The sequence below is a fragment of the Manis javanica genome, chromosome 2 (assembly GCF_040802235.1).
Source record: "Manis javanica isolate MJ-LG chromosome 2, MJ_LKY, whole genome shotgun sequence".
Taxonomy (NCBI): Eukaryota; Metazoa; Chordata; class Mammalia; order Pholidota; family Manidae; genus Manis; species Manis javanica.
In genome coordinates, this window is record NC_133157.1 from 67,993,624 (window position 1) to 68,005,946 (window position 12,323).

The 12,323-nt window shown below is 45.3% G+C and overlaps 2 long non-coding RNA genes across 3 annotated transcripts; one reads left to right on the forward strand and one right to left on the reverse strand.

Annotated features, from left to right (window-relative positions):
- The first annotated feature begins 2,596 nt into the window (after positions 1–2,596).
- LOC140847701 (uncharacterized) lies at positions 2,597–5,284 on the forward strand. 2 transcript variants are annotated; one of them, XR_012127751.1, is made up of 4 exons: positions 2,597–3,239; positions 3,737–3,836; positions 4,105–4,245; positions 5,091–5,284. It is a non-coding gene; the product is annotated as an uncharacterized lncRNA (long non-coding RNA). The 2 variants fall into 2 exon arrangements; XR_012127750.1 differs by lacking the exon at positions 3,737–3,836.
- Positions 2,972–3,730, reverse strand: LOC108391604 (uncharacterized). The gene is made up of 2 exons (XR_001851802.3): positions 3,431–3,730; positions 2,972–3,262 (listed from the first exon to the last, which is right to left on the reverse strand). It is a non-coding gene; the product is annotated as an uncharacterized lncRNA (long non-coding RNA).
- Positions 5,285–12,323: the final 7,039 nt, after the last annotated feature.

A 12,323-nucleotide genomic window follows, 5' to 3' on the forward strand; every position in this document is an offset into this window, starting at 1 on the left:
TAATTCCCTTTAATTTTGTTTGGACTGCACATAAACCCTGAACTCTTCCAACTCATTCATTTCAGTTACAAAAGTAATAAAAGAAAACTGAGATTTCATCGACATGTATTTCTCTCATACATTTACAAATATAATTGCTGCTTGACTTGATTTGGAGTATCTTTTTTAAACCCTGCAATTCTAGAACTGTAGAAAGCTTTCACCTTTTCTATTCATTCATTGTCCAGATATTTGTTTCTGTCAATGAGCTAAGCATGGGGAATACAGAAATGAAGAGACAGTCTGTCCTCAGTGAGGTCTATATGTCAAAAACAAATACATATATATGTCTATACATGAATATATATATATATATATATATATAAATAACTCCTATCAACAAGTCATTATTCCTACATTAGAGGTTTTTTCTTGTATTTTCAACAACAGGGTTTCCTTGCTGTGCTGGGATGGGTATTATAATAGCTTTATGATTAAAACCAGTTTATGCTGTTTTGCCAGCATATAATTGTCCCATTAAAATTCTGGCATTAAATTATCCCACATTAATATAAATCATTCCTAATTACAATGAATAATTTACTAGGAAAATATATATTATGTTATATACATATATAGAAGAGCTTTGTTTTCCCCCAAGTTAGCCTTTTTAATTACACACTTCAAATCCACACAAACCAACTGGGAGGAGCACTATAACTGTGCTTCAAGTTTCTAAGTGTCCATTTTCCTCTCTAAATTCTGCTTAAGCCTTAGCTTTATTATCCACTTTCTCAAGAAAAAAGGCTTATGGGCCCATTGCTAGAACATAAAAGTCTTATTTTCTGTGCATCCTAAAATAATCATTATTGTCACCTCCAGTAAGCGGGAGTGCCTGCCTACAGTGAGCCCATCTTTTCAGCGTTTCTTTAGACTGGCATGGGGCAGGCAACTGGCCTTCTGGGCCTGGGATGAGCTGTGTGACCTCTTAGAGCTGTTTATCTTTTGATTAGTGGGATTAGATTAATACGGCTATGTAGTTCTTTCCAAACTCCAGATACTCTAGGGATTAAATAAATAATCCTGGGGAAATCTCTGGGCAAGATTCATTTTTATTAAAATAAAAAAAAATCGGGGGGAAAACCTGGGTTCTTTAAACAACACCTCATCTGCTGTGCATCCACAAATACAGCTCTTTATGGTGGTGAAGACCAGACTACTTTAAATCAATATTTAATACAACAAGCAGACACAAATATAAATTTGTTCCCAAATCCTGTAAATCCTTTCTTCTTAATTTCATGGTCTCACTTTTTTTTTTTTCAAGCTAGTTTGTGGGAAGTGGCCTGGGGGGTCGGGAAGGGGTTAAAAATTCCCTACCTTTTCCAAGGCAAATTTTCCACCCTTAGCTAGAGGTCTTTCAGGCGTGCAGGCCATTCCCCGGCCACTCCCTAAACTCAGGGCAGAGTTGCCCCAACTCACCAGGTGGAGCTAATCCCTGGAGCTTAATTTAAAATACGTTCTGCCGTGTCTCGTCCCTACCCAAGGCCCAGGGAGGTTTAGGTTAAAATCGCACTGTAGGTAGTGGGTTCCGCCAACTCTGGCTTTTCTCACTGTTTCCTGCTGGGAAGCGAGGACGGGGCTGGGCAGAGCTGGCAGCCTCCAGGCGGGAAGGAAGGAGAACAGATGGCCCGCCGGGGGATGGGGATCACGTGTGGGACCTCACTCTGAGCTGGCTTCAGACTGCTTTCACGACCCAGGCCCTACAGCTTCAGCGGCCTCACGCACGCCCTTTTAGGGTATATTGTGGGGAAAGGCAGTGTACGTTTAGTGAAAGCTGGGGAATTAGGGGAAGGTGGTGTGTTTGAGGGGGTGGGGCTGAAAGGGATCGGCCTTCCAACACTGGCTGTGTTCCTAGATTTGAAATACAATCGGGTAAAGCCCTATCTGGTGAATCGCCCGTGGCCAAAAAGACAGTTCACACCTAAAAACTATAGAGGGAGGACTCCGGTCCGCGAGAAAACTTGCACGACGCCCTACTTTGCTGTCGCTCCACCTGGCCTTCGTGAAACTCCAGGCCTCTCCTTTGCCAAGCAGAAAGGCCACCCGCTCATGCATATGCAGGAGGATAAGTTTAGCTCGCAGCCCCCAGCGCTCCGAGAAGCCCCGCGCAGCTCACTGTGAATCGCCCGCGCTCTTGGGCGGGCCCTTGACGCCGGCCGCAGACTGGCGGGCGGCGCAGCCACTGCGCGCCCTGGCTCGGCATCGCCCTTTTAAAAAGTCTTCCGCAGGCGGCCGCCGCTGCAGCCGCCGGAGGAGGCGAGTTCATCTGAGGACAGTCCCAGTTCTCAGAAATCCCTTCCCTGCTGGAACATCAAGCTCTCTTTACTGCAGTTGAACAAACTGCCCTAGATTGGGGGGTGAGGGACCCGCCCCAAACTCGTGCAAGGAGCTCCGGGCGCCCGCGCCCACGTGAGCTAACCTTGAAATTAGCCCACCCCACCCGCCACGGGAGGTGGGGCGGGCGGGAAGGGGTGGTAGTGGGCGGGTGCCGGCTGTTGGTCCCCAGCGTCCCAAGGCCGTGGGTTTGTGCCCTTCGCGTGCGGGTACCGCCCTCTCCGCCCTGTTTCATAACTCTAGCTAGGTTGCATTTTTTATTTTAAATTCTCCGGGGATAATACAGGTGTTTGCGTGTGCGTGCGTGTGTATGTAGCTGCGGGGAGTTGGGGGGAGGGACGAGAGGCACCTTCCCCATCCCCCATGCCCGCGAGGAAGAGGAAAACCTGCCCTGCGGTCCCTCCTGGGAACACTGCGGAGTAGGGTGTCGGGATGACATCAGCCTCTAAATATAGCAGACACCGCACCCCAACTCTCGGCGCTGGGAGCAGAGCTGAGGATAGCGGGGGGCGGGAGGGGGTTTGTGGGGGCTGCTGTCCGCCCCCGGGGTGGGGCAGGGCAGGCCGGCAGACCGCCTGGCGGGGTTGTGAAGGAGATGACTTTGCAGGAATCGTGCTCAGTTTGCAGGCAAGTATCTCCCGCGCAGGTCGGGCCTCGGCGTTAGGAAACATTCCTGCATTCCGCTCTCCTGCCCCACAAAAGACACGCACGCAGCCCTTGGACCTAAGGTGACTTTATTTATGTAAATTAACCCATTTCCCAGCCACAGCGCCCAGGTTCGGTCTGTCCGGAGTGCATCCCCGTTTTCCAGCCCGGCGCCGGCTTCCGGGCTAAGCCTGCGAGGGGGTCGTGCAGCCCTCCCGGTGAGTCAGATGGGCTGTGTTTCCTGTGGTTGTTGTGGAACAGTTTGTCCTTTTTACCCCCGCCCCCCCTACGCCCGGTCTCCACCCCCTTGGTAAATATAGCGCTCACGTTTCATCATCTCTTTGTCCAACGAGCGCCAGACACCCCGGCCCGCGGCCCCCGCCGCCTCCCTCCCTCCGCTCGCTGTTACCTCGCATAACCCCGCGCGGGCAGGCTCCTGCCTGCCCCGCGGCCCCCGCCAGCCTGCACTCCGTCCCTTCTCGCCGCAGTACGGTCCCACCCCCCTCGCAGCCAAGTCTCTGCTTCTAATTCCCACTTTGGCTGTGCCCCCACATCCTCGCCGCCACCCCAGTGTCTCGGGGACAGGGTCGAGATGTGTGTGGTGTTGCAAGGTAGACACCCCTTCTTCCCAGCCCCAGGCGTCACGTCACCCCAGGCCCTGGCCAGTACTGAGTCTTCCACTTATACAACCCCCCACCCCCACCCCCACCCCAAGGCCGCCCCCTGTTCTCCCGAGCGCAGGTGACGAGTTGCTGAGATGGTGTCTGATTCACCGACAGCTGAACCAACTAGGCGTATGGGGTGGGGAGCGCTGGGTGAGCCCTCTTCCGCCCTCTTCTCCGCTCGGAGTGTGGGCTGGAGGGTCGGGAAAGGCGAGGTGGGTGGATAGTGGCCGAGCAGTGCATGCTTACCCTTCCCTCTCTCCCTTCCCCTCCCAGTTCCATTTCCACACATACAGCCACCCACCGGGGACCGGAGGCGGCTGGTGTTCTCTGAGCGCAGGGAACTGGCTCTCTCTGTGGTCTCCTGTTTACTTCCCTCCTCTTACCCCTCCCTCCTCCTCGCCCCCGCTGCCCCACGCAGCCTGGAGCAGCTGGGAAACCTGCAGCAGAACACTGCAGTCATGAGACTTCCCCTGGACCCGAGCTGTGACCCGGGCTGGCCCTGCCCTGCCCTGAAGTGCCCTGTGTCTGCTTGGGGCACTTCTCTGTACTGGAAAGAAAGGTGCTTGGGGCTCCCCATCCAGGAATGTAGAAGAGGTGGCTGCCTCCTTCCCACTTCCTCTCCCCCTTTGGCAGCAGCTACCATCCTGTGGGGGCCCTGCCTGGAAGCCTTTTTGGCCAGGGCTTTGGGCACCCCCCCCCATGCGTGGCCACCTGTCTGGGGAGGGCTAGTGAGAGAACTGACTGTGTAGGATCTCGGCATCCAGGATGCTGCAGAGCTGGCTTATTTGCCATCCCAGGCTGTCCGGTTGGTGAGGGGCCCAGAGTTCTCTGTAAACCAAGGTTTTTCAGGCAGAGCCGGGAACCTGCTCCTAGGGACATACCCTCTCCGTATGGAGTCTGGCAAAACCTTCCCTTTCAAAGCTTGCTTCCTAGCAGGGAAGAATTCAGCCTCTTTGGCTCAGTAAGCTGAATGAACAAAGAACTCTGAGGAGACCGTGAGGGTGAGCTCTGGGTGCAGCCTGCCTGAAGTTCACCCCATTTAAAATCCACCTCTTCACCACCACTCTGCTCCACTGCCATGGTTACCAGCCCCCTGTCCTTGGGTGGCACAAGTGTTGCACAGAGGCAGAAACAAACAAGGGCGTTTTAAATGTTCTTTTAAATATCCAAAACATTGCCTTAGTATTTTGGTAGCACAGGAGGAATAAAAGTCCCACTGTTTGCAAGTTTCCTTCTGACCCCAGGACCCTGAATAAATCCCTCACCCTGGATGGCCTTTCAGCTGCCAGAGAAGGGAAGGAGCTGATTGAGATACGAGAGAGTAGAATTCAGAACAGAACAGGGTCCACCCACAGCTGGACGATTATTACTCAAGTAAGACTCTTTCTCCTCGGCCTCCTCCAGCTGCTCTGAAGCACCTGCCACCAGATTGTACCACCCCATTTGCTGCTGTCTTCTCCAGCATCTGTGCACCCTCCTCATCCTCTGGAGGTGGTGGCACCTGACCCCCTGTCCCCTACCCCGACCCCACGCCTGTTAACACTCCCACCCATTTAGATTGGGCAGCCTGGTAGAATAATGAAATGACCCATCTGAAACACTAGCGTCTGAACTGCAATCATTTTCCCTTCCACCCCCTGCTGAGCCTTTTCATCACCAAGTAAGACCACCACTCGGCATGTTTCATTTCCAGCATACGGTTCCCTGACCAACACCTCTTTCCCTTCTAGATTATTGAATAACTATTTGGATAACTCTTTGTCCTATTTTTTTTTTTTACTTCCATCTACATTTTCACTGTTCATCATTGCTCTTATATTCTTACCTACCTCCTTCCCAGCTTAGATTTTGTGCTTTATCACTGTATCATTCCTGTGCACTCACCTTGCACTTCCTTGTTGGTGGGACCACCTGCCTAGCAAAACCCCATATTCTGTTGAGCTTCATACTCTGGACAAAAACAACCTTGCTAACCATAGTCACTAAATTTACCATCCTAAATCTCAGGTGGGCTCTCCACACTGCCCTTCTGCCTTTCCCTAGTCGGCTTACACTCTCACACTCTGAAATGACTACATTGCACCTTCTATCCTCAAAAATCCAACACCTCTCCCTTTCTGCACTCTGAGATGAAAACTGGGTTTATTTCACTGAGAAAATAGAAGCAGTTTCACAAGAATGGCCTCATTCTCCCACCACCTGGGCTTTCATCTCAGCCTTCCCACCGTCACATGGATGTATGTTCCTATTCCGAGGCAAGCCCTTCCACATGGCACCATGGTCCCGTACCCTCTTGACTATTTAATGACTGCTCCTGTGATTATTCCCTCATCTCCTGGCTCATCAGTTGTCTCTCTAAACATTCTCTTCAGCAAAAAACATGGTGTACTCCCTCCTGTCTTTTTATGAATATATGTGTGTGCATATCCTCTTAGCCCCATATCCCTCTCAGGTATTACTCCATTTGCCATTTTTCCTTAGCTGCAAACATCTCAGAGTTGCCTGCTTATTATGGACTTTAGGCTCTAATCTGTGCCATTTGACATGTTTAAAACGTTGATAGAAAGCAAACAGTCTTATTGGCCTGAAGTGCCAAATAAGTTTTGACACACATACTGGAAAGTAAGGGAAGAAATCCCAGAGGAGAGAGAGGGGAAGAGGAGGGGCCCCAAATTCTGGACATAAACTCCCAAATCTCAGGCTGACCATGAAACACACAGGTGTGTGGCAGGTGTGAAGCAGCCAGGGAATATGATACAAATGGATTCAGTTATGCACACCTATGCATTTCTTAAAAATGAAAGATCTGGCTCTACATATTTTATATGTATATTAAAAAAATCTATCTATCTATCTATATATATATATATTCCAGCTGACAATTTTCTATGAAGTTTTCCACATTTATTTTACATACTTCTACCTTATTTTAAAAAATAAATTATCTTTTGAACAAGTAAACACATTGTTCAGTGACAAAAGTATAAAAGGGTGTGTAATGAAAAAATCCCTTTTCCAACTTCTTTAGCTATCTACCCCTTCCCGAGAGCAACTAAATATTATCTTTTTCTTTTTTTGGTAAATCCTTCCCAACATATTTTTTATATATCCAAGCACATATGTGTATCTTGCTCATATTTTTACACAGTTAAGAGTTCTGTACCTTCCTTTATTAAGTTAATAATATATCTTGAGGTTCACTATAGATCAATATATATAATTTCTTCATGTTTAAGGGCTGTCATAGAATTCTGATATATACCATAATTTATTTAACAAGTCCCCTGCTGCTCAGCATTTCAGTTAGACTGGGTCTTTGGAATTTCAAGAAATACTACTGAAAGTAACCTTCTTTCACACTGAGGCAAGGTACCTGTAGGATAAAGTTCTTGAGATGTAATGCTGGGTTAAAAGGCATGTGCGTTTGTAATTTTGATAGATGTCACATCACTTTCCCCAAAGTTGTCCCTATTTATGTGCTCCTACTAGCAATGTATTAGTGAATCAGTTTCCAGAATGGTGTCTGTTTCTGCACCTCCTCATCAATATGTAGAATGAAAACGTGTTTGACCATTGCCAATCTGATTGCCAAAAATGCTATTTCAGGGTGCTTTTAATTTTCATTCTGTCATTAGGGTAAGGTTGAGAATCTTTTCATGTTTGAGAACTTTTGATATTGTCCTCTTTTAGCCACAGCTGTTGCCCATTTCCTGTCACACTAGGTTTTTTCCCTATAGTCTTTCCAACCTAGGTTATTACCCCTTTGTCTGTGATATGAGTCACAAATATTTTGCCCAATTTGTCATTTGTTTTTTAACTTTGCTTATTGTGTTTTTGCCATATGGCAGTTTTGTTGTTATAGTTGTTATATTTATCACTTTTTAAACTTCTAGTTGTTATTTCATGATTAGAAAGGCCTTCCACATTCGTATTATAAAATAATTGTTCCATGGTTTCCTCTAGTGCCTTTACATTTCCATTGATCTATTTAAAAAATTTTTGGTATAATCTGTGAAATGTGTACCCAATTTAATTTTCTTACAAATGATATCCAATTGTTCCAATCACATGTATTTATTTTTTTTACATGGATAATCATATCATCTCTGAATACAGTTTTTCTTCTTTTTTCTGAGTGTTTACCTTTTATTTCACTTTTTTACCTCATTGTCCTTGCTAAAACCTCCAGTAAAATGTTGGCTGAAGCAGGGGGAGTGGGCATCTTTGCCTTGCTTGATCTTACCTGAGAGCAGACAGAAAATGGCCAGCTGGCCATGTATTACCGGATTACTCTCCACAAAGTTGATGCCAGTTTGGACTACTCTGCCATGTATGGGGTTGCCTAGGATACCATAATCATTAAGAATGATGTTAGCTGTAGGTTGTAGATATCCTTTATCAAATTAAGAAAGTACCCTTCTATTGCTCGTTTGTTGAGTGTTTTTATCATGGATTTTGACAAGTGCTTTTTCTTTCTCTATGGAGATGATCATAACCATTTTGCCTTTATTCTGTTAATGTATGAATTGTATTAATACTTTTGAATGTTATATCAATATCAACCTTGCATTTCTGGGATTAAACCTCACTTGGTCATAATTTATTATCCTTTGTATATATTGCTTGATTCTCTTTGCTAATACTTTGTTAAGGAATTTTATATTATGTTCATGAGAGGTATTGGTCTGTAATTTTCTTTTCTTGTAATGTCCTTGAGATAACTACTTGAGCGATATACTAAATTTCCATACATATTTGAGCCCATTTCTTAATTTAATATTGCATTCTGTTCCATTAATATTTGTCTTCCCTATCTTATTATTAACAGATGCATTGTTGAATATTTAGGAATTAGGTTATTTCCAGTGTCCTGCTCTTACAGACAATGCTCTAATAAACAATATTATGGCTAGATCTTTTCCTACTCCCTGATTTTATCCTTAATATAAATCTGCAGAAGTTGGAATAGCTGGGTCAATGGGTAGAGATCATTTTAAGAATTTAGCTACTTTGTCAGCCAGTGTCCCAACAGAGAAGTAGAAACCATGCTAATTGTTTCAATCGGGGGACCTAGTTTGAGAAATGATTACTACTGTTGGAAAGGCTGAAGGGGCAAAAAGGGGAAGGCGAGATAACCCCTAGATTAGTAGTTGTAAGAAGCCTCCCATTGACTGAACCAAATCAGAAGTAAGACGGCAAGGTCTGGAAAAGGGGTTTGCAGGGCCCAACTCCACCTGATGCAGACCAGCAAGGTCAGCCTTGTAGACCTTCCATCTGTGCATTTGCCCAGAGCCCCATCCTTAGAAGAGTCCTGTGCTGTCACTCTCTTGAAATTCTTAATACTTTTTGAACAAGGGTACCTTGCATTTTTGTTTTGTACTGGCCCTGCAAATTATGCAGTGGGTCCTGCAGAGCAGAGCATGGAGGGGCGAGAATGGAGCTGAGAGCAATGAGGAAAAGGCCAGGGCCGCTGTGAGTGGCCATACTGCTCTCCACAAAGTTTATATCAATTTGAACTACTTAGATGCAGGGAGTTGCCTGGGAAACACAAAGCGGTTATGGTGCTGTCAAGCAAGTTCCTGAGATTTCTAGGAAGTCTAGACAGATCCAAAAGCAAAGGCAGAGACTGGTTCTCTAGTCTGCCAACCCAGAGTCAGATTAGAAACCCTCCCTGGTCTCCGATATGTAATTTCCCTACCTCACCCTTAAAGAAGTAAAGAGATCTGACTGGGGAATAAATTGGTTGTCATAAAATTCATATTATTGCTTTGTTTTTATATATCTGGTCTCTCATTACATTTATCTTATTGTTCTTTCTGTATCTTGTAGGTACAGAAAAAATGGTGAATCAGACACTCAGCAGCACATGGGGTTTTGTGAGGTGCAACAGATTGATTCCCAGGTGTTGGGCTCCTAGAGGAAGATACTACTCCTCACACTGGCTCCAAGTAACCCAGCAACAGGAAGGGAAGGGAGAGGAATTCAGAGGAGGGTCTGAATGTTTTGGCAGGGTGATTACATTATAGGAAGGGCTAGAGGGCAGCCATGTCATTGAAGGATGTAGGGAGGTGATATGGAGAGGAAGTAGAGGGGCCTCACAGGGAGCCCCGACCAACACTCCAGCCCTTTAGGGACCAAGGACAGCCTGCTTGAGGATGAAGCATTTTTAGGCATACCTCCCCCATGCTTGCCACACTTGTCTAAAATGTTCTTAATAGACTATTTCCTGATTTAAAAAGCATGGAGCCCATAGGTAATTTTCTACATAACTCATATAGGAAGCCATTCATTCACCAATAGATTGGGCCTCCCCTATATGCCAGCCATTGGACTTGGCACTAGGGGTACAATGGTGAAGAAGACACACATGAGCCCTGCTTTTCCAGTCCTACAGTCTAAAACGGGAGGAAACAACGGATTGCAATCCAGTGCGATTACAGAAGGATTAAAGGGTCCTGAGAAAGAAAAGCTAGCCGGGGTCCCTCACCTTGTCAGAGGATCAGACAGGGATTGAGAACTAAGCTGAGTAGGAGTTAAGCAAGCAGGAGAGGAAATGGGTGGAGGAATGTTCCAGGAAGAGGACAGCAAGTGCAAAGGTCCTCAGGTGAGAGATCACGGGGCCTGTAAGGGACTGAAAGAAGGGCACATGGGAAGGCAGCAGGGGAGCTGAGGCTGGGAAGGAAGGCCTGGGTCAGATCCTGAGGGCTGGGAATATCCATGGGGCCTTTGTCCTAAGGGCAATGGCAAGCCATTCAGGTCTTTAGCCAAAAAAGAGACATAAATTTGTATTCTAGAAATACTACCCTGTCTGCAGTCTAAAAAATGATTTAAAGCGAATAGGGGATAGGAACTAAGAGTCCAGGGAAGAGGTGGAGGCAGCGTGAGATAGGATAGTAGCCCAGGGATGGAGGGAAGTAGGCAGATTCTGGAAAAATTTAGGATGAAAAATTGACAAGGCTTGGGAATCAGATTTGGTAGAGAAGGGCAAGGGAGGGGCTCAGGATGTCTCCCGGGTTTCTGGATCACACAACTGGAAAACACACATTTGTTGGGGAGGATGAAGCACTGGGTTTGGGGTGAGTTGAGTTTGAGTTGTCTGGGGGCCAGTCCAGTGCAGTTCTCCAGTGGACAGTTGGATACTTACTAGCCACCAACTCCTCACCTTCCTTTCTGACAGGTTAATAACCTACCTTGCAATGTACTAATGAATAAACTACAAGTACTGTAGTTTTGCTGAAGGAGAGAGGACTAAGCAAAGCCTGAACTATCTCCTGCCTCAAATTCATGCGCCCACCTTCAGTTCATCCTCCCCTTTGTGGCTGCACCAAACTCCCTGAATCTTTAGTATAGCATTGGTCTCACTGATTTCTTTCTCACTGCTGTTTACCCATCAGTTTCTTACCCAGAGTTCATGAGTTTGAGGCAGGTCTGTGTTCAGTTCATCTTTGATTTTCCTATGCATCGTAGTTATAGTCTCTGTCTGAACATAGTATATTCATAGTATACTCATCTCCCACTAAATGACTTTAATTTGCACTCAAAATTCTGCTAAGTGAAAAGCTGTTATTTGGAAGAAAAGAATCTCTGCTCATTTTAATGGGAAAAAATTGAGTTGTATGCCCCAAGACACCAAACAATTTTCACAGATAGAAAAATATATCAATTGAACAATGACAACAAATTTAGGTAAATAAAGAACAGTTTGAAAATATAGTTTGTACATAAAAGGCAATGCATTTAAATTTTACTGTACTTATTCTTTTTTATTCTTCCTTGTTCAGTTTCTTCACCTTTTTGTGACATGTGCAGTCACCCTGGGTTCCAAATAAAATTATAGCTCAGAATAATACTTCCAGGGCAAAGTAAAAGTTAAACACGAGAGTGCTTCAAAATATAGTGTGTGCACACAACAGGTCAAGAGTCATAGATACTGCTATTTCATCAGGCCTCTCATGGGGCATATGTACACAAAATAAAACATTTTGGGTTTACACAAATGTGGCTTATGATTTAAATGTGTTCCAAATAGTATTCCATACAATAAACTATTGTGTCAAGGAAATTGGTGATTAGGTGTTTGTTTGAAACCTCAGTGAAGAACTTTTACTTCTTGTCCTTATTTATTTAGTGAGTTTTTTTATTACAAAAGTTGTTACAGCAAAAAAAAAAAAAAAAGGCAAATGAAGTGGTATGACTTTTTTCCACTCCATAGGATTTTTTAAAAATTAAGGTATCATTGATATTAAAGTGGTATAACTTTTTAAGAGCTGTGAAAAATCTATGGTGAAAGTGGCTAATATATAAAGGAAAACAAATGGAAGGTGAATAAAGAATAGATGAACGAATGAAAGGATAACTGGTAAGGCCCTCTGTCAATAGGAACCCTTATTGTACGAGAGAAGCCTGAGAACACTGGGGAACATTCAATGTGGGGGAGGTGATTACCAAAAGATAGCAAACGAGAAGTGCAGAGAACAGGGTATGGACGAATTCTGGCTGCCCTTTATCGACCATTCACTATATGCTAATACATGTAGTGACACAATTATCTCACTGGAGACTTCATTCTTCTGCTTTATCATTTTGTAGAAGGCTATGTACTGTTTTCTACCCTTCAATCATCAGTCTTTTTCTGCG